This window comes from Chiloscyllium punctatum, chromosome 47, assembly GCF_047496795.1.
Source record: "Chiloscyllium punctatum isolate Juve2018m chromosome 47, sChiPun1.3, whole genome shotgun sequence".
NCBI lineage: Eukaryota > Metazoa > Chordata > Chondrichthyes > Orectolobiformes > Hemiscylliidae > Chiloscyllium > Chiloscyllium punctatum.
The window spans coordinates 13,216,497-13,240,288 of record NC_092785.1 but is presented as its reverse complement, the minus strand read 5'-3'; positions in this window follow the sequence as shown (position 1 = coordinate 13,240,288).

Genomic DNA, 23,792 nt, shown 5'->3' with positions numbered 1-23,792 from the left:
GGCTCGATCGTAACACAGAGGTTATCGAAAGAATTTGCAGTGTTTTGTTACTGAAATTATACATTGAAAAATTGGTTGTCTCTTGAGCCTTTCATCTGTTAGAATACAGTAATACTTTCACTTGTTTCATGTGTAAATAACAAAATCTTTTTTTAATGTTGCATTCTCGGGTAAGCTGTTAACAATGGTGATAGCTCGACAATATGTTGAAGATGTTAGCCTCCTGTGTTCTCTGTCTGTGACCTGATGTTTAGATTGATTCTAATCGAAAAAGTGAGATAACAGAGTTTTACATAAATTCATGCAGTTTTTGAGTTCAGAGTTCTACATGAATGCATGCAGTTTTTCAGCAAAGTACAATGCATCTTTGCAAGTTCAAATGCACCCCACAAAATATATGTGTGCATGTGGGTCTTTGTCTGTCTGTGTGTGTGTGTCTGTCTGGGGTGGGGGTTGTGAGTGTGAGAAAGTGTGTGCGTGTGTGCGTGTGCAGTGAGTGCAGAGTGTCTTAAGTCTGTGAGGGGGTGCATCTGTGAGTGTGGGAGTGTGTGTGTCTATAAGGGTGTGTTTGGTTGTCTGTGAGCGCGTCTGTGTGTACCTGTGTCCGTTTGTATGTGAGTGTGTGTGTGTAGGAATTACTGTGTCTGTGTCGTGCAATGCTGACAACCTGTAATGTGACATGAAACCAAGGTCCCGGTAGAGGCACTCCCTGTAGGTACAGAACGTAACTATCAGCCTCTGCTCGGCCACTTTCTTCTGCTGCCTGTCGTGAAGTCCAACTTGGAAGATGGTCACCCGAAGGTCCGGGGCTGAATGTCCTGGAACACTGAAGTATTCCCCATCTGGGCGGGAACCCTCCTGTCTATTGATTGTTGTGCGGCGCCCATTCATCCGCTGTCGTAGCTTTTGCTTGATTTCCCCAATATTGCATGCCTCTGGGCATCCTTGCCTGCAATGTATATGATAGACAACGTTGGCGGATTCACATGAGTACCTGCCATGTACAAGGTGGGAGGTGTTCCCATGCATAATACTGGTATCTATGTCCACAATCTGACACTAATTGCAGCGTCCACCGTGACAAGGTTGTATGGAGTTGTCCTGAGAACCGGGTAGTTTGCTACGAACAATGATCTGTTTGAGATTTGGTGATTCTTTAAAGAAAAGTCGTGGAGGTGTCGGGAATGTCTTGGTGAGGTGCTCATTCTCATTGATAATATGTTGATGCTCAAGAAGAACATGGCGTAATTGTTCAGCCCCTGGGAAAGACATACACACACAGACAAACAAAGACCCACATGCACACATATATTTTATGGTGTGAAATTGTACTTGGAGAGTTACATTGCAATTTGCTCAAAAACTGCATACATTCATGCAGAACTCTGAGCTCAAAAACAGCATTAATTTATGTAAAACTCTGTTATCTCACTTTTTAGATTAGAATCAAACTAAACATCAGGTCATAGACAGAGAATACAGGGGGCTAACACCTTCAACATATTGTCTAGCTATCACCATTGTTGACAGCTAACCCGGAATGCAACTTTTAAAAAAAAGGTTTTGTGATTTACACATGAAAGAAGTGAAACTGTTATTGTATTCTGACAGATGAAAGGCTGAACAGACAGTCAAGTTCTCAATGTATTTCAGTTACACCACACTGCGAATTTTTGCTCTAAATTCTGTGTTACGATCGAGCCCTCCACTATCATCTCACGAAGGAGCGTCACTCCAAAAGCTAGTGTGCTTCCAATTAAATCTGTTGGACGAGAACCTGGTGTTTTGTGATTTTTAACGTGGCATTTTTATGTCGAGTTTGCAAAATCAGTTTGTTTGCATGTTTATCTGATTTGTTGAGTGAATAAGCTTCAGGCTTCTCTGCGCATCTGAAGTTGAAGTTGTTTCTTCAATAAGATAAATTTGTATTAAAAATTGCGTTTGAGCTTTGGCTTTCGGCTCAATGGCTTTATGCATGAGTGAACCTGTGTTTCTTTTTGATGATTGCAACCCAGCATGGTGTTAATGGAGCCTGAAAGAATTGTTGAAGAGTTCTGGAATAAGCGATGGAGGAAGAAACACTTAACTGAGAAAGATTTGCTTTCACTGATCTCATTTATGTCATTTCTTTTAGTTCCAGTCAGACCCTGGAAATGATTGGATGTGTAGATCTATGCTCATGCGAAGGACATTTGAGTTGCAGTAAATTTCATTGCCTTTGAATCAAAATGTTGTGTTGGTCCCAGACAGAAGTGTTGGGACAAGAAAAATCTCTGAAGTGATGGTTTAAACCTGAGTACCTTGACACTCAGCTGTGAAGTAGCTCCATAAAGGAATTCACTGCAGTTCCAGTTTACAAGTGACAATCACAAGCATTTAACCAATTGCTATATAAAGGGATTCTGGTGTGAATATTTGTCAGGGTTGTTTCATTGTAACGACACTAGAAGTCGTGTTTTGCATAATATATAAAAGTCATGTCCTTTTGCTTTATTTATATATTGGTTTGGGGTTAATGAGAGTTATACATTTACTGTGTGTTCATTGCCTTTGAATCTGCATAACAAGTATGTAGTTTGGTTTATTGCATTTTATCGGGGTAAAAACAAGGACTGCAGATGCTGGAAAACAGAGTCTAGATTAGCCATTTATCAGGGACTTTGCCCTCAAAGTCGATTTCCCTGCTCCTCGGATGCTGCCTGACCTGCTGTGCTTTTCCAGCACCAATGTAATTTAGATTCTCATTCTATTTTACCGTCACTTCTTTTGAAATAAGTCTCTGTTTTGGTGTGGAACCAATATTTGCAGCATTGCGTGTTTATAATTCAGCAAGAGATTACTTTGTTAAATCAAACGTAATAAGGTTATGATCCAACAGGCTGGATTTCTTCGAGGATCTGTTTGGTTCTGTAATTAATCAGCTGGTGTCAGAACAGAAGTGAGGCGATTAAACACTTACACCAACTCCTGAGGAACTGATACACTAATCCCACACGTCAAATAGTTTGCGCCCTACTATATCCATTCAAGTCTATTGTATATCGCAGATCCTGATCAGATATCCCACTGAGACGTAATTCAAAATTACCCCTCCCAAACCTACTCCACTCTCACTCTGCACCACAGCCAACGCAAAACAAATACCCTCCCTCCCCGCCACCAGAAATGTAATTCTGGAACTACATGAGATAGCGGGTGGCTCACACCGATGGGTTTGTGCACAGTACTGGTCATCACCTAACAGCGAGGTTAGAATTGCACTGTGGAGAGTATAGAATAGATTTACAAGAATGGTGTTAGAATGTGGAAATTACTGCAGCATTGAGGAAAGATGGATTTTAACTAAATAGAAGTGAATGAGATTTTGTCATGATTGGGATGTACAAAATAAGCATGGTCTTGGATGGAGACTTGTCTCCTCGAATGCAGGACCATTTACCAGGAGACACAGAGTAAGAAAAATTGATGGGAGGATTATCAAGAAAATTTAGGCGTATCATTTCACTTGGAAGATGATAGTGCAACTGAAATTCACTGCCCAGTTTTGATGGTGACTTGAGGTGACAAACCTTAACTCATTCTTAGGGTGCTTGGATCAACATGTGAAGTGTACATCCCTTCAACACTGTGTACAAGGTGCTGGAAAGTGGGATCAGAGCAGGTAGCTAGTTTATTTAGTTGGTACAGGCATGAATGATATCTTACACTGCCACAACTTCCGAGCTTTTCTGTGAGATTGTAGAAAGACTGAGGATTGTTAAAGTGAATTCACTTGGTGCCTTATATCGCCTGTTTCTGTGTTGTCAGTTTCCACCACTGGAACATGGTGAAGTGCATAATTTAATTTCAGTGGGCTGTGGCGCCCTTCCAGTTGTTCACTAAAGAAGTGTTTGTTGCTTCATAATTTTTACAATGCATAAAGTGATTTCAACATGGGGAGGAGTAATATTAACTAAGTTCGGAACATCAGGATTTAATAATTCATTAGGTTAGTATTGCTTACCTTGTTTCGTTATTCTCATTACAAAACTAATATTTTTTTAAAGAAGTACTTTGAAATCTTGTACTGTTTATGAACTGCTGAGTATTTGGATTCTCACTTCAAATGTTTTTTGTCCCTAACATAATCAGAACAGAATAGAAGTCAGACAGACTGAATGTTTACCATATTATATTTTATTATACAAAGAATTGGAGCTGTCACACTCAATAATTGCATCACTGATTTGCCTGTTTTCTTTTGCATTGTGTCGTTTATTCAAAAAATATCAACAAGCACATCCCCAAACTATTTGAGTCAATTAACACAGAGAATGTATCAAAAAGTCACAGTTCTAGATTTGCATTTTGCATTATTTGATGACTGAATGTACAAGAAAAAATATGGAACATTTGCTAAACATGACAAGGAGTTGTTCACTTTCCAAAAAAAAAAATGTGGGATTCAGTGAGTTCACAAATCCAGAGTTTATCCTCACAGACTTATCTGTGGTTTGTGGCTTCTCTCGTGGTTTGTGCCTTTAATGGTGAAACAAACATTTCTCTGATCTGTTAGCATTAGCCCTCAAATAATAATAATATCTTCTCAGGTGCAACAACTCATGATCTTTGTACTGTCGTGACCTGCTGATTCTAGGAAGTTCTATGTGGGGGACGGGCAAAGATGGCAGCTGTAAGAGCTGCTCCTTCTTTTGCGAGATCTTCGGTGGCAGAGCTTATTTCCATTAACTCCAGGAAGAGTAATTATTGTTTTATAAGCTATTGCATTGTTTTCGAATTTTGGGGAAAACAAAGACCTAAGCAATTGGATTTTAAAAAGGAGGGAGAGAGACAAAGCTGGAGATCACAGGGTCAGCGAAAAGAGAGAGGCAGAGAAAACTACACTGCTGTCTGACACAGCAGTAAAGTGCTAGAAATGAACAGCATGTCAGAAAACAACCGAGAAGCAAGGAAATAGAAGTTTTGGAGAAGATTTTCTGGACAGCTTACATGTTACTGATGATTAGAATCTACTGAAAGTGTGTTCGGTTTTGAATCCCATCAGATCGCATGGATTGGACTGGATCAGCAGATTGAGGCAATGAGGAATTTAGAGGAGGTCGGGGTGTGATGGATAGCACTTCCAGGAAGAGAGAATAACCACAGATACAATCAGTTTGATGAGTTACCACCAGGAAAGGAAGGAAAGGAAGGCACGTAGTGCAGGAGTCTCCGGTCGTTCCACCCATTTTAAACAAGTGTGCTCTTGTGGAAAACATAGGCGGTGATCGCCTGTTAGGGGAATGTAACACGAACAGCCACGTTTCTGGTACCAACTCTGGCTCTAATATAACTCGCAGTACGTCAGTTTCCAAACGATCAGTTCTGGTCCTCAAAGGCTCAGACAGATGTTTCTGCGGTCAAGAGTGAGAAATCAAAATGGAATGCTCTCTTGCTATTGCCAGGATTAAGGATCTCTTGGAGAAGGTGCCGAATATTCTCAAAGGAGCGTGGCACCAGCAGGAGGACATTATGCACATTGGAACTAACGACATAGGAAGGAAAAAAAGATGAAATTCTGAAGGGAGAATATAAGAAGTTAGGCAGAAAGTAATAAGGAGGTCCTTGAGCGGAGTAATACCTGGATAATTCTCAGTTCCACAAGGTAGTGAGCGTATGACCACGGGGATAGAGCAGATGAATGTGTGGCAGAGGTACTGGTGCAGGGGACAAGGGTTCACCCTTTGGTATCACTGGAACCTGTGGGAGAAATAACCTGTACAAGGAGGACGGATTGAATCTGAATTGGAAGGTGACTAATATACTAGCAGAGAGATTTGCGACAGCTGCTCAGATGGATTTAAACTAATAAGGTCGGGGTGTGTTGGGGCGGGGGACCAGGGGACTTGGTGGGACCCAGGGAGATTGTGAGAAAAATATCAGTCTGAGACTGGGACATTTGGGAAAAGGAGGTGGTCAAAGAGTCAGGGCAGGCAGGAACAAAGCAGAGAACAAGTTAAGACTGATCAAATCAATTGAATTCATTTCAGTACAAGATTCCAAATAAGGAAGGCAGATGAACTTAGGGAATGGTTAGAAAAATGGGATTTAGAAATCATAGCAATTGCAAAGATGTGGCTAAGGGTGGACAGGACTGGCAGCTTCATGCTGCAGAATACAAAGGCTGAGGGAAGGAAAGAAAGGGGAAGCAAGAGAAGAGGAGAAGTTGTGTATTTGATAAGGAATGGTATTACGGCTGTACTTACATGATGTTCCTCGGAATACGTACAGGGAAGTCGTTTGGGTTGAACTGAGAAATAAGAAAGGAATGATCACCTAATGAGGATTGTATTATGGACCCATTCCCCACCGACAGCGTGAATTTGTAGGGAAACTTTGGAATGCAATCTCTGATCTCTGTAAGAATAATAGAGTGGGAATGGTAGGGAATTTTAACTTTCCAAACAGAGACTGAGACTTCCGGAGTGTTAAGGGTTTAGATTTAGAGGAATTTGGTTAGTGTGTACAAGAACATTTTTCTGATTCAGTGTGTTGATGGGCCTACTAGAGAAGGCACAAAACTTAGGAAATAAGGCAGGGCATGTGACTGAGTTGTGAGTTGGGGAGCACTTTGGAGCCAGCGTCCATAATTCTCTTAATTCTAGTACACTGATGGAAAAGGATAGACCGGAGCTAAAAGTTGAAATTACATAAAAGCCAATTTTGATAGATCCACGTCAGAACTTTCAAAGGTTGACTGGGGACAGATGTTCTCAGGTAAAGGGACAGGGGAGAATGGAAAATCTTAAACATGAGACAACGAGAGTCCAGTGACAGTATCTTCCTGTTCGGATGAAAGGCAAGGCTGGTAAGTGCAGGGAATGCTGGATGACGAAAGAATTTGATGTTTTGGGAAGAGAAAGATGGACACATATTTGAGATATAGATCGCAGAGGTCGAGTGAATACTTGCATAATTATAAAAATGTATACTTCCGAGGGAAATCAGGAGATCAATGAGGGAACATGAGATGGCTTTTGCAAATTGGTTTAAGGAGAAAACAATGGGGTCTCATAAATATATTATGGACAAAAGCCTAACTAACGGGAAAATAGGATCCTGTAAAGATCAGCAAGGTAGGCAATGTGTGGAAATGCTGGGGATGGGGGAAATACTAATTGAGTATCTTTGCATCATTATTTACTGTGGCGAAAGACATGGAAGATACAGAATTTAGGGAAATAGGTGGTGTTTTCTTGAAAATTGTCCATATTGCAGAAGAGGCGGTGCTGGATATCTTAAAACGTATAAAAGTTGATAAATCCCAAGGACCAGATCAGATGTATCCTGGCACTCTTTCGGAAGCTGGGGAAGCAATTGCTCGGCACCTTGTTGAGATATTTGTAGAATCGATCGTCACAAGTGAGATGCCCGAAGATTGGAGGTCGACTGACATGGTGCCACTCTTAAAGAAAGGTAGTAAGGAAAAGGCAGGTATCGAAAGACTGGTATATCTGATATTGGTGGTGGGAAAGTTATTGGAGGGACTCCTCTGGGAGAGAATTTACATGTATTTTAATTGGCAATGACTGATGAAAGACAGTCTACATGGCCTTGTGCCATGGGAACATATAACTCACGAACTTGATTCTGTTTTTAGAACAGGTTACGAAGAGAATTGATGACACAGAACGGCGAATATGATCTATATGGACTTCGGGAAGGCATTCAATCAGTTTTCTCATGGTAGAGTAGTTAGCAAGGTTAGATTGCATTGAACCAATGGAGACACAACATTTTGAACAGAAGTCCCTTGAAGGTAGAAGACTGAATGTGGTAGTGAAGGGTTGCTTTTCAGATTGGAGGCGTGTGGCCAGTGGTGTGCCACAAGGATCGGTGCTGAATCCACTGCGTCTCCTCATTCATTTATATGCTTTGGATGTGAACATTGGAGATACATTTGGTAAGTTTGTAGATGCCACCAAAATTAGAGTTGGATTGGTCAGCGAAAAATGTTTCTCAGTGTACAACGGCTCTTGATCAGAGGATACGCAGATTGGTTGAGGATAGGCAGGTAGATTTTAATTCAGATGCATGTGAGCTGCTACATTTTGGAATGACAAATCAGAACAGGACATGTACAGTTAATGGTAAGGTCCTGGAGAATATTGCTGAAAGAAGTGATTTTGCAGTGCAGTTTCATTGATCCTTGAACATGATGCCTCTAGTAGATAGGATGGTGAAGAAGACGCTTGGTATACTTTCTTTTATTGTTCAAAGCACTTAGTATTTTAATTGGGAGAGTATGTTGTGTATATGCAGGACATTGGTCCGGCCACTTTTGGAATATTGTGTGCATTACTGGTCTTCCTCCAAAAGGGAGGATTTCTTGATACTTGAATCAGTTCGGAAAAGATTCATAAGGATGTTGCCTGGATTGCAATATTTGAGCTATGGGGAAATGCTGAGTGTTTGGGTCTGTTTTCTCTGGAGTTTCGGAGGCTGAGGGGTAACTCTTAGATGTTTATAAAACCATAAGGATCATGGACAAGGTAAGTGGAAAGGTTCTTTTCCATGGGTTGCGGGAGTCCATAACGAAAGCGGATAGATTGAGAGTTAGAGGGGAAAAAGTTAAAAGGGACGTAAAGGGGAAGTTTTTCCTGCAAAGGGTGGTGCATGTTTGGAATGATCTGCTGGAGGACGTGATGGTGGCTGGTATAATTACATTTAAAAGTTATCTGGATGAGTAAATGTTTAGAAAGATTTTAGAGGGAGATAGGGGCAAACGAGACTAGATTAATTTAGGATATCTGAACTATATGAACAATTTGGGCTACAAATTGTTTATGTGTTGTACATCTTCATGACTCCAACTATACCCGGTAAGTGAAGAGCAGTTTACCAAATGTTCCATTGTAGTTGAATATCAACACTTTCAACCTCATTTCCCTGCTCGAAACGAATCCCTGTGTTTTGGTTGAAATGATAGGATCTTGTGTGGGCAGAAACGTGAGATGATGTTTTGAGTTCAATGACCAATGTTACGATGAAAATGCTCTGATGAACAGTGATTCCACTAACTCTGTTTCTGTCCCCACAGATGCTGCCATACCTGTTGGTTTTTGCCATTTATATCTGATTCTGTTTCATGTTTTAAGCATTCAAATCCCTTTCAGTCATTACATTAAATTGCTTCACTACCCAGTCGTCCCACAGAAGTAATTCTTAGAATAATGGAATCCAACCATACCGAAGAGGTACTTCGTTCCACACACTTTGTGCTATAAAAGCTGCACGAAATCTATACCCACCCCAGCTTCTAGCACGAGACATGTAGTCTCAAATACGGTGACGCTTCAAGTGTTCATCCAGGTCGTTTTTGAAGTTTGTGAGGTTTCCTGCTTCCACGACTCTCCCAGGCAATGAATGACCACGCCCTCACCACTCTCTGGGAGTAAACATCTTGCTGAGACCCCCTCTTAATCTCTTCCCATTCATCTTAAAAAAGATGCCCTCTGCCATCTGTTGATTGCCTGCCCACAATTAATCAAATACAGGATTGAGCTGCTTCAAACAATGCGTCAGGCCATTGAAGATGTCATATTCAAACTCCATATCTGAACACTTCCAGCTGCCCTTGTTAGGTGCTAAGATCTTCTATTGCTCTCTGAAGCGAAACAGAAAATGTTTGATCATTAATTTATGATTTGCATTTTACCTCCTGTGTCTTTCAGTTAATTTCCTGGTGGTTTTGGTTCTCGCACGGGCAAAATGCGGCTTCTCCAACTGCACAAAGCACTGCCTGATGGCCATGGCAACATCGGACATCCTGTTCATTCTCACGGAGATTATTCTGTTTCAATTCAAATTCATTTACTACCCAGGATCTTTCCTGAATATCACTCCTGTGTGCAGTGCTGTCAATGCCTTAGCTCGAGCAGCCACAGACTGTTCCGTCTGGTTCACTGTCCTTTTCTCCTTTGAACGTTTTATGGCCATTTCCTGTCTGAAACAGAAGAGAAAATATTGGACAGAGAAAGCCTTATCTGTGGCTCTGGCTGCAACCAGCATTCTACTCTGTTCAAAAAACATTCCCTACTATTTTCAGTTTCAACCTCGGAGGATAATTAACAATGTTCAGTGGTATTGTCTAACAAAGTTAAGTTATTTTACCGATCCAAGGTGGTTGGTGTTTAAGTGGTTCGATATCATTTTAACCCCTTTAATCCCATTCGTGTTAATTCTGTGGATGAACACTCTGACAGTAAGGCACATTGTAGTGGCCAGTCGAGCACGCAGGAGCCTGATGGGTCAGAGGAAGGGAGACAATCAGAAAGATGCAGCGATGGAGATCCGGAGGAAGTCAATGATTTCCCTCTTCATCATATCCATCAGCTTCATACTTCTGTGGTTATTGCATGGTGCAGACGTGTTGTACTGGAACATTAAAGGAGGGTATCGTTGGAGTTGGACTCCTGTCATCAATCTTTCATTAACTGCAGAAATGCTGAAGGATTTCAGCTGCAGCACAAACACATTATTTTATGCAGCGACTCTACCCACGTTCAGAGCGAAGTTCAGGAATGCAGTGCACCAACTGGTCATGTAAATTCATCACTTAATGAATTAGCAAAACAACTGAGAGAGCTCCAGAGGCAGCTGCAGTGTTCCTAGTGCAGGAATTGAAGATGTACGGCCAGGATTCCATCTGCACAAGTACATGGATTTGAGTATAACACTCAATGGAGGATGGGGAGGGCAGTAACAAGATGGATTACCATTCACGATGCTCAGGAGCATGCTGCTACCCCTGATGGACTGACGGATTGACACACACGGGAGCACACAATGAGCATCGAGAGGCCATTCAGCCCTTCATTTCTGATTGCCCTGCCAGCCCAGAAAATCGCGATTGATGCAACTGTTCCATCAAACCCGCATTTCCTTTTTCACCTGAGCACGCCTCCTACATCATCTCTCAAAACATTAGCAATAATTTATCTGCTTTCCCCTTCAATGATATTGAAGGTTATGACAAAGGAATAGCAGGTAATGGGGCAGGGTAGGATTCAAAGAGGCTGCAGGAGAGATTCCAAGTGATGGACAGGCTGTGAGTGATGGGTTCCGGCTTGGACATTTGGTCTTCATGCACTGCCCTGCGGATGAGTGTTAAAGACTGTGGGAGGCGGGGTCCCTGAATTTTACTTGCAGGGGCGGAGGGTGGAGGGACAGAAACAGTCCATCCTGCACCATGACGTCTGACAGCCTCCCTCTGTTCAGCTCACAATAAACACTTTATTCCAACAAGATAAAAGTTCTGTGGGCCCGTGATCGCCTCATCTGAATGGGTTATTGTTCCATGAACATTTGTACTTGAATATGTTTCTTGCGTCCATCTTCTGTCTCCTTCATTCATAAGGTTATTTCTGTCTCTCTCTCTCTGTCTCTTTCTGTCTGTCTTTGTATGTTCCTCTCTTCCTCTCTCGTGCTGTCCCCATCTCTTTGCTTCTTGCTCTCTCCCTCTCTGTCTCACTCTGTATGTGCCCCTGCTTGTATCGTCCATTACTGTCTCTCTCTCTCTCTCTCTCTGCCTAGCTATCTGTCTGCCTGTCAGTCTCTCTGTCTTCCTCTAAATCTATCCTTCTTGTCTCTCTGTCTCTGTCTCTCTCACGCGCTCTCTATGTCTTTTTTGCACATTGACCATGTCAGACACATGTTGTCTCTGTTCAGCACATGGTCACTTGCATTGACTCAAATCACTTCATTCACGGATCTTTCCCCAGACAGTGATTTGCAAAATACAAAGTGTACATCTTCAGCCAGCATCAGTTTGACACATTACTGTAAGTAAGTCGGCTGGAGTTTGGTCATCTCCCATTATTCTCCCTGTGGCTGGGCGGGAAGTCTGTTCACGCGTTTCCCTTTCTGTGTGTGAGGGTGCATGTGTATCTGTGTGTGTGTGTGTGTGTGTGGGAGCGGGGGGCTTCATTGCCTTTGTAGGGAACTCCCTGTGTGTGTTGGGGGAGAGGAGGCTTCATTGCCTTTATGGGGATCTCCTTGTGTATGTGTGTGTGGAGGGAAGGGGCTTCATTGCCTTTGTGGGGATCTCCCACTGTGTGTGTGGGGTGGTGGCAGGGGGCTTAATTGCCTTTGTGAATATCTCCCTGTGTGTGTGTTGGTGGGGGTGTGGGGGCTTCTGTGCCTTTGTGGGTATCTCCCTGTGTGTATGTGGAGGTGGCTTCATTGCCTTTGTGGGGATCTCCCTGTGTGTGAGGGATAGGGGCATCATTGCATATCTGGGGATCTCCCTGTGTCAGGGGGCGGCCACATTGCCTTTGTGGGGATCTCCCTGTGTGAAAATGTGGCGGGGAGGGGTCTTCATTGCCTTTGTGGGGATCTCCCTGTGTGTGAGGGGATGGGGTGAGCGTACTTCATTGCCTTTGTGGGGATTTACCTGAGTGTGTGTGTGTGTGTGTGTGTGTGTGTGTGTGTGTGTGTGTGTGTGTGTGTGTGTGTGTGTGTGTGTGTGTGTGTGTGTGTGTGTGGTGTCTTCATTGCCTTTGTGGAGATCTCCCTGTGTGTGTGTGGTGGGGGTGGGGGGCTTCATTGCCTTTGTGGGGATCTCCCTGTGTGGGGGCGGGGCATCATTGTCGTTGTGGGTATCTCCCTGTGTGTGTGGTGGGGGGAGGGTGTTTTATTACCGATGTGGGGATCTCCCTGTGTGTGGGGGCAGGGTGGCAGGGTGCTTCATTTCCTTTTGTGGGGATCTTACTGGATGTGGGGCGAGGGGAGGTAGCTTCATTTCATTTTGAGGGGATCTGCTTGTGTGTGTGGGGTGGTGGGAGAGGTGCTGCATTGCCTTTCTGGGGATCTCCCTGTGTGTGTGTTAGGAGAGGAAGCTTCATTGCCATTGTGGGGATCTCCCTGTGTGTGTGTGTGTGTGTGTGTGTGTGTGAGGTGTGGGTCTTCATTGCCCTTGTGGGGATCTCCCTGTGTGTGTGTGTGTGTGTGCGCGCGTATGACGTGTGGGTCTTCATTGCCTTTGTGGGGATCTTCCTGTGTGTGTGTTAGACCCTCAGTGTTTGTTCTTGGACATGTCCCTGAGTGTGACACATTATGACTGCCTTTATGCATGTCAGAGTGACTTTTCCTTAGTGTGTGTTGAGAAGTATTTCGATTCATGTGTACATGTGTTTGGGAATGTCATTCAGTCTGTCTGAGATCGTTTCTGTGATGGTTGGGTGTTTTTATGTTGGCGTATGTTACTGTATCGAAGTGATTGCATATCTGTCTGTGTTTTGCACATATGCATCTGTTGTGTTTGTGCCTTAGTATGTATGCTGTGTTTGGGATGGCAATTCAATGACTATGTGGTTTTGTGTGTGTGTATGTTCTGTGAAACGATGTGTGTATGTCTCTGAGTGTCATTAGATTATTGTGGGATTGGGGAGTGTGTTTCTGCCTGGCTGTGCTCTTGTTTAAGCAAATGAGTATGTTGCAGAGATTCTGTTTGGCTGTCTGTCCGTAAGTCATGATCTTTCTGTGCTCCCAGCAGGATCTCTTTGCGTTTGTTTCTGTGTGTCACTCTGTCTATATCTAGTTGTGGCGATGGCTCCATAACTGTGTTTGAATGTGTTTTTGCATATGTACAAGAAGTTGCTGTCATTCTTGCAGGTTGGTGTGTAATGTCTCTTACTCTGAGTTTGTTTATGTAAGTGTGTGAGGGTGTGGGTGTGATTCTGTGTCTGCGTTCCTATATCTCAGTATGACCGCATTTCTGTGTGTGTGGATATGTGTGCGTTCGGTATGTACATGGGTGCATTCCTTTCGCTGTGAGTATATCTGTATGCATGTGTGTGCATGTATGCGTATGTAGTTTTGTTCAATTTTTTCAGTATGACTGTATTTATTTGTGTGGGGACGTGTATCCATTCTGACCAAACGTGGGTGTGTTCCTATCTGTCATAGTATGCCTGTTTTCATTTGTTTGTGTGTGTCTGTGCATGTGCGCGTGCATGCTTAATCCTATGTGAGTATGTGTGCCCCATTCTTGACTGTGATTGTATTCCTGGGTGTTATGAGGGTATGGGAATATTTCTTTCGTCTTTGTAGAGGTGTGTTCTCACATTTCAGTTCGACTGTGTTATTGTGCACGTGTGCATGTTTGTGAGCTGAATGTGTGCGCGTGTATGTGTTCTTACTTGTCAGTATGTTCCTATATCTTACTTTGCCTGCATTTCTGTGTGTGGATGTGCTTCTGCTTGCATGTCCATGTGTGTATGTGAGGGTGTGGGCGTGTTCCTGTGTCCCTCTAGGTGTGGTTCTGTCTCTGTCTGATCATGAGATTCTCTCTCCTGAAAAAGGACAAGTGAACCCTATGGCAGGTCACTGTGCACATATTGCTCTCAAAGGTACATTTCGGCAAACTGGGAAAAATCAAAATATCAATATATGTACCTCCTGCATCCTGATTGCGGAACTGCTACGTCAGTTCAAGGACCTAAGACAAAAGAAATAAAAGACAGGGAAATGGTCAATGAAAGGCAGGATTCCAGTTGTTTCTTCCATGTTTAACCAAGGAAGCGATACATACACTTTTTCCATGTTGGACCTGTTTGTGTCCGTCCATAAATTTTGTCATAGACGGGATCATTCCGCGATACAATGCAGTAGCTGAATAGGATCATTCAGCCCATCGTGTCTGCTCTGTCATTTGATCATGAATGATCTGTTTCTCAATTCTATTCTCTGGCCCTCTCCCCCCAACCTTTGATTCCCTTACCAACCAGGAACGCATATTTCACTATTGTTTGTACAATTGTTATCGACCAGACCCTCTAAAAGTATTTTAAGATGGTAGCCGGCAGACCCTAACGTTTCTGCTGGTTTTATGCATGTGTAAAGTGGATATTCCAAGTTTAATGGAGCAGATAAACATTCATCGGTTTAAATAAAACAGAGTTTATATACAGAGTATCGAATCAAACACAAACAAAAGAGAACAAAAGACTGAATCACTTCACTCATCTGAAGACCGAACAGACTGTCCCAACTTAATGATTGTTCAAAATTCCTCCAACAGCCTCCATGTGCACCCAATGACCAAACGGATAAAATCGAATGCCAGGTCTTGCAGGAGAGACGTCAGAGAGATATTCAGCATGGAACAACTTCTTCCTTGTCGCTGTCCCTTTTACCAGCAGTTTAAAAATCTGACAACTTGCAAACAACAACCCAAACTAAACCAGACCAGAGATAATCAGAGGTGGGAGAATTGGCCACACCGCTTTCATTGCAGATGATTTTACATTTGAAAGCATTTTGGCCTGAGGCAGTTTGTGTTAGCTGTCATGAAATTGGCTCTGCAACCCATCCAATCTCAACATCCGAGAACCATTGCATTTACAAACACACTAAGTTAAAAAAACCAAGGATACACAACCTTGATAAAGGGGCAGCACCATCATGCACTCAATGTTTGACCTCCACAACACTCTGAAGCAATTAATTCCACAGATGAATCACTTGAAGAACTTAATTCCAGTCTCAGTTCCAAACGTCGCCGCTTCACTCTCAGGCTGTGTCTTCCGGTATTAGTCTTTCGACATGTGGAAACAGCTTACAAGCAGAAGTTGTAATGGGAGGACCCTTTGCAAAAGGAAATACAATGCTGGTCTGAGGATGTGAATGACAGTCTCTGGGACTGTTTGGAATTGGTTGACTGGACCGTGTTCAAGTACTCAGTGGAAATCCTGGATGAAGACAACACCACCATCGCAGACATCATGGGCAAATGCATGGAGGAGTGTGGAGTGAAGAATTCAATCCAATGTTCCCCATGCGTAAACCTTCAGTGAATCAGGAAATCCATTCCCTACTGAAGACCAGATGAGCAACATTCAACTTGGAAGAGCCTGATTTATGCAGGGAATCCAGATCTGACCTCAGAAACAAGGTAATGAGAGTCCAGAGACAGTGTATTCCTGTCAGGGTGAAGGGAACGGCTTGTCGGTACAGGGAATGCAGGATGACTAAAGAAATTGATGGTTCAGAAACAGAATGAAGCATATGTCAGGTATAGACAGGATAGATCGAGTGAATACTGAGAAGGGTATAAAGGCAGTCGGAGTATACTTAAGAGAGAAATCAGGAGGCCATAAAGGGGACATGAGAACTGTTTGGCAACCAGAGTTAAGTAGAATCCAAAGGAATTTCACAAATACATTAAGGACGAAAGGGTAACTAAGGAGAGAACAGAGCACCTCAAAGATCAGCACGGTGCCCTTTGGAGCCACAGGAGATGGGGGAGTTTCGAAACGAGAATTTTGCATCTGTGTTTACTCTCGAAAATGACTTGGAAGGGAAAGAATGTTGGGAAATATATAGTGACATATTGAAAAATGTCGATAATACAGAGGAGTAAGTGCTGGATTTCTCAAAACGCATAAAAGAATATAAGTCCCCAAGACCTGATCAGGTGTCCACGGAAACTTTGTGGGAAGTGATTGCTGGGCCTCTTGCTGAGATGATTGCATCATCGATAGTCACAGGTGAGGTGGTGGAAGGCTGGAGTTTGTCAAACGTGGTGCCACTGTTTCAGAAGGGCGGTAAAGACAAGCCAGGGAACTATAGACCAGTGAACCTGACGTCAGTGGTGGGCAAGTTTTTGGAAGATATCCTGAGCGACAGGACATACATGTATTTGGAAAGTTGAGGACTGATTAGGGATATTCAACATGGTTTTGTGCGAGGGAAATCATGTCTCACAAACTTAATTGAGCTTTTTGAAGAAATATCAAAGTGAACTGATGATGGCAGATGATGATGACTTTATCAATATGGATTTCAGGAAGGTAATTAGGTCAGCCAGCTGCACAAATTCGGGTATGAGTTCCCTGGCTGGGGCTGTTAATTGGGACCAATCAAGGAAGCATCGCTGATGTCAACGGGTGAGTATCTGGGATATTGAGATGCTGACGGAATGGCTCAGTGACAGGCTTTTGTCAAAGTTTATGCACTTGTATCAAAAGCGTGCATAATGATAGGATGCCATCTTTTGAGTCGCTATTTCGCTGAGAAGTATTGGTTTCGTCAATGTGGACCAGGATCTCTGTGTCTTCACGTACCACACTATCCAGCGCCTGCCTCTGTCCCACCTCAAGCCCATCCCACATCCAGGAAGGGCTAAAGTTTTTCTGGGATGTGCTTGACACTGGGAACTGTCGAGGAAACATACCATTCTGGATCTGTCAAGTCAGGACTGATGATTCTGAGTCAGACAGCCATTTTAGGTTTGTCCACTGCTGCCATTTGACTTTTAACACAGCACCGACACTGACTGTATAAGAAAGGAAAAACAGAAAAATATATTTGGGAGTTGAGGGTCGATGTCCTTTTGAGTGCAGCATTCAATGACCAGAATGACAGCAAGAGAGCAAGGCTTCCATGATGATGGAGTGAAATGTTTGTACCTCAAATTTAGAGAGATCTGAGAGAAGTAAAATGTTCAAGAGAATAATGCCAATGGCAATCATTGAATGAACAGAAATGATACTTTTTGGCTTTAGATTTATGACAAGGTTAAGCATCTATAAGTTTATTGACGGCCTGAAATATTTCCAATGAAGGAACAATGTCTCACATTCTCTAAATTATATTACACAATCTATGTGGTGCTCATTCCTTCACTGCACATGTCTTCCCCCTTTTCAGCGTTCCTATGTCATCCTTGTATTTTCCTATCCCACGTAACATTATGCTCGCCAATGGAACACATGATCATATGATCTCTGTCATTGATAGAAATTTTCAATGGCTGTATCTCAAGTAATGCTCCTTTTGGACTTGCTAATACCAACGTGACAAACTGATTATGGCATATGTTTCTTCTGCTCGCATTTTTTCTGACCCTTATCAGTCTTCACACCAAGTCCCATTTCACCATCACTACAGGGCACGTAGACAATACTAACTACCGAACACACATTTCTGGAATTTGACATTTTTTGCACCCTTGTGTGTGCAAATTCCCCACTGGGCTTATCTGTCCATCTTCCTTCAAACTGTATCATCGCATCATCAGCCAAATGTTTTAGGTTTCTTCACAATACATGTGGGTACTATTCGTGCCCATCTGCTGTTGTACAGATCATGTGTGCATCAGAGTCAGATCTCAGCTATCTCCAGGATAGTCTCATCATGGTATGAGGATCTCTATTGATTTGAGCTTACGTAACCGTTGAAAGTAGTATTCTGTGAATATTTTACTTGTTTCAAACGTTGCCTTCATTGAAGAAGTTAAATTTGATTGAGACGCTGTATCCATGCAAGGTGAGCAATTCTATTTCGATGTTGCATGTGTTAAAACCTGAAATGTGTCGTCTCCATTTCTCAAACAATATTTCTTCACGGTACCAGATGCTGTTAAACAGGGAAGCGACGTCACAGTGTTGAGGAGAAAGTTCTCAGAGAGCTACTTAACAACTATAATTTAATTTCCAAATGGTCAAAGTCAAGGGCAAGATGACTTAAAAGGAGATTTCAAAGTGGGCTGGATGGTGTAGCTTTGCCAATGCTGGCATGTGGGGTGGCACAGTGGTTAGCTCTGCTGCCTGACAGTTCCAGGGATTGGGTCTGAGTGGGATGCCCTTTGCAGGGTCTGAGTCGATTCAATGGGCCGATTGGCCTCCATGTACGCTGTAGGGATGTTATGAAATAACTCAATATGTGTTTTCCAATGTCTGCTATTGATCGATTGAGATTGGACTCATCCAATAAACCTCAGTTTGAAAAATATTCTGCCACAATTGGGAATTCACTCACCGTCGTCACCTGGTCATTCAAATTCTTTAAGAAATGAATTGAATCACGTTGTAATGTTACAGTCGCCCAGGCAATATTAGCAAGTAGAAAGGAAAGGCTTTGAGATTGAATCACATCGGCATTGAGTTCAGAGATATTGCCTGCACATAGACCTTCATGCAGAAAATGATGTTTTATTTTCAGCATGTGCAATTCCTGGAGGGTGTCTTGCATAATTGATTTGCACAACTGAATGTATTAGAATTGGCCTAAAGATTCGCTTCAGTTGCTGCCACTGACAATGATCCATACGCATATTGTGATCACCCTCACACAGTGGTGGATGACTGATTTAGTTTCAAATTGCAGGGATGCTGCAGATTCCCCACTATCACAGATCCCGAAGGAATTGCCTGGGATATTGAACTTTCGCGTGCCAAGCTATTTATCTATTCTGGGAATCTCCATTTCAATTGAAGACTACCGTGGAATTGAGCAAAGCCATCATAATCGGAAAATTAAAAACGATGATATTTTTATGTATTGATTTCAATAATATTTCGAGTGAGTTTGGTTCTGGCTATTGAGTAAATAAGCAGTGGGCTTCTCTGTGCTTCTGAAATTAATAGTTAACTTGTAGGTATTTATGCAATCACAACAATTTGTTTTTCAAACTGCTTTTGAAGTTTTGCTACAGGCCAAAAAAAAGAACTTTGTTTATTGTTGGTTGTAACCCAACATGGCATTAAATTGGACCCAAAGATTTATTTGTGAGTTCTGGAATCTGAGAGTAGGAATATACCCTTACCTTTGAAACCTTTCGTTTCAATTTTATCAATTTTGTCATTTCTTTTAGTCCTTCTAATTTCCTGGAACTGAGTGGATATGCAGATGTTTGCTCATTTGAAGTGAATGATAGATTTCGTCAATCACTTTACTGAGGAGCCAACAGTTCGTGTTCACCGCAGACCAGAAATTTTGGTTTAAAATAAAGATCTGCATAGATTACTTAAAGCTAAGTAAATTCACACTCAGCTGTGTGGGAGATTCAGGAAGAGGTTTACTGGAGTACCAGTTTAATACTTGAAATCACAAGTCACTCAACCAAGATTCTGGTGTGATCGTTGTACGAGGAATATTCTGTTTGTAATCGCACCCTTGCTATTGTTTTGTCCCACCTTTTAAATACGTTTTCTTTCTTTTCATTTTTGCATTCCTTTTAGATTGACGATTATCAATTGACTGCATGTTCATTGCCTTTGAATCTGTGTTGTACGTACATAGCTCGGTTATTCTATTGTATCACCATTTCATTTATTGTAAACTTCTGTTTTTTTTTGCTGAAGCAATATTTACAGCATTGGTTATGTACATTTCAGGAAGAGATTCCTTTGATAAATAAAAATAAATAAAGTCGTGATACATCAAGTTGGGGTCTGGGGTCTGGCTTGTTCTGTGTTTATATCAGCTGGTATCAGAGCAGAGGTGAAGCTGTTAAACACATCGTCTAACTCGTGAGGAACTGATTAACTAATTCTCTACTTTGATCACACTATGCTCCAACTATACCCCTCCAGTTCCATTTATACGCTCAATCCTGACCGAACACCTGAACTAAGATACAGTGTCATGTGACCCCCATCGCCAAATTATTACCCCGTTACTCTGCAGCAGAGGCAACACAAAACAAATTTCCTCACACCTGCCAGATCTGAAACACTGAAAATAAATTAGGATTGGATCGCTCACAGCTGCCGTTTGTGCATAGTTCTGATCACCACCGAACCATCAAGACAGTCTTGCACTGAGAAGAATGTAGAAAAGATATACAAGAATATTGCTAATAATATGGAAATTACTGGAGCGTTGAGGAAAGATGGATACCTTAGGTTCATTTTCCCCAGAGGAGAAAGAGAAAAAATGTGTTTCATGTGTCCAAACAACTAACGTCTTGAATGGAGACCTGTCACCCTGAACGAATGATCATTGAGCGGTGTACAAGAGGGATACTAATTCATTGAAGGGTTATAGGGGACATGAGGACTTACCATTTCATCCAGAGGGTCGTAGTTTGTCTGGAATTCACTTCCCAGTTTTGGAGGAGTGGGGTGCTGTGGTTGGGTGACTGCTTCATCTGCAACGTTCAACTCATTTAAAGGATACCTGGATCTGCACTTGAAGTGATCTTCAAGGTACAATATGCTGGAAAGTGGGATTGGACAGTTACATAGATTATTCAGTCGACCCAGATATGAATGACCTTTTTTCAATGCTGGAACTGATCTAAGCTTCTTTGGGATTTCAGAGTGACTGAGGGGTGTTATCAATTTGATCATTAGGTTAATATTGCTCGCCTAGTTGACTTATTCGCATTATAAATCGGTTTTAAAGAAATATTGTAGTTACCACTGACATGATCAGAACACACCAGGGAGTCAGACAGGTTGGATTTTTATTATATTATGTTCATCGTACTCAGATTAAAGCAGCCACGTCCACTAATTGAAATAGAGAAATGTATCTCTTTTGTTCTTCGTTATGTACTTTTTTCTGAAAACGTCAACACGCACATTCAAAAACTGAATTCGACAATGCAGCGAATACATTAAAAAGCTCACATTTCCCAAGTTGAAGTGTGCATTCTTTGCTGATTCAATGGACATTCAAAATTAGAATACTTGCGAAACATTACAAGGAGTTGTTGACTTTCCAAAACAAACCACGAGGGACATAGTAAGTTTGCAAATCCGCAGTTTACCATCATAGAGAGGGCACATATAGTGGTTGATGCTTTGAATAATGAAACAAAACTTTGTCAGCTCTGTAAGCATTATCCATCGAATACTTCCATCTTCTCAAGTGGAACCAGTCCCTTCTTTTGTAATACAGCGCCAGGAAAAACGTCGGTATGCAAACAACAGTCGAAAAAATGTTCCATCGTGGATGAATGTCAACACTTTGAATCTCAACCCCATCTCGTGTTTGCAATGATACGATCTTGTGCGAGGAGTAAACTGTGTTGATATTTTGTTTCCAGTGACTCATGTTACGATGAAGATGATCTAATTAAGTGATTCCGGTAATATTATTTGTCTTTCCACAGATGCTGGCATACCTGCTGAGTTTCACCAATTACTTCTGTTTCTGTTTCATGTTTACAGCATCCACAATCTTTGCTTAATTTAATTCTCTTCCCAACTTGCCTCTCAGAAGCAATTGTTCGAATCATAGAAGCCGACCAGACAGCAGAGGTCCTTCAGTGCATCACGTTTGTGTTTTCAAAGCTGCACTAAATCAAGATTTGTCCCAAGTTTCAACACGATAATCCTCATCATGAATGTTGCAATACTTCAAGTGATTATCCTATTAAAGTCCGAAGCACTGAATAGAAAGATCTCCTCACTCTCTGGTTGAAAGCCTTTTACTCCAATCTCCTCTAAACCTCTTACCTCTCATCGTAAAATTGACGACCACTTCTCGTCTGTCAAATTCCTGTTCCCAATCCTGGAGTGAGTTGCATTGAAATGAGCCAGGCTAAGAGCTGTCCTGGTTCAAGTTGCTATCTGAATTCTTCCAACTGACCCAATTAGGTGCTAAGATCTTCCATTGTTCTCTGAGCAGACATGGATAATGTTTGAGCAGTAATTTCCGATTTCCAATTCACTTGCTGCCTCTTTCGTTAATTTCCTGGTGATTTTGGTTCTCGCCCGGGAAAGTGTGGTCTCTCCAACTGCACAAGGCGCTGCCGGTTGGCTATGGCAAAGTCGGGTCTCCTGTTCATTTTCACTAACATCATATTCAGTCGACTGAAACAATTTTACTTCCCAATATATTTTCTGAACATTACATTTGCTTCCGAAAGCTAAGAGAAAATTTTGGGCAGACAAAAACTTGGCTGTGGTTCGAGCAACAACTGGCATTCTTCTCTGTCCCAAAAATAGAAATCCCTTCTATTTTCAGTTTCAATCTCGGAGGGTAGTTGACAACGTTCCATGGTACTGCCATGTGAACTGAAATTCATGACTGATCTCAGGTGGCTGGAGTTTAACTGATTTGATAACATTTCAACTCTTCTCATCCAATTCGTGTTAACTCTGTTGATGAACAGTATGGCTGTCAGATACATTTTGGTGTCTAGTCGAGTCCGCAAGACACTGAGGGGCCCGGGTACGGCAGAGAGTCACAACGATGCAGATTGCGAGTCAGAGGAAGTCGGTGATTTCCCTCTTCACCATATCCGTTAGTTTCATTCCTCTGTGGACAGTATACGTCGCAAACAACTCATCCTTCCGCATTCAAGGAACAATTCGCCGAAAGTATGGCTTGCTCGTCATTTTTATGTACATCGGAGAAATGCTGAAGGATTTCAGCTGCAGTGACACATTAATTTATGCAGTGACTGTCCAATTTCTGAGCAAAGTCCGGGAACGCGGTGCAACAGCTGGTCACGTAAACTGTTCACTTCATGACTCTGCAAAACAACAAAGAGATGTTCAGACATGGCCAGAGTGTTCCCAGTGTAGGAATTGTTCATGTATGGCCAGGATTCCATCAGTGCAATGACATGGATATGACGATAGCACCAGCGGTGGATGGGGAGGTGGAAGCAGTATGGGTTACCAATCACTATGCTCAGGAACATGCTGTTATCTCTGATTGACTGACGGTTGGAGGCACACGGGGACACCCAGACAATGAGCAGCAGCAGGCCGTTCAGCCCTTCATACCTGGTTCGCCCACTCTTCCAGTAAATCGCAGCTTATTCAGTTGTAACATGATGATAATTGTCAGATTCTGATTTTTCTGGTCGCAATAAACAGGTTATTACTACAAGTGAAAGGCTCCATGTGCTGATTATCCCCTCACCTGAATGGGTTACTACTTCTTGCACGTTTGGTTTTGAGAGAGTTCGATGAGTTCACTACCTGTCTACTCCCATCACAAGGATATTGCGTTCTCTCACTCCAACTCTTTCTGACATTGTCTCTGTCCCTCTCACCCCATCTTGCGCA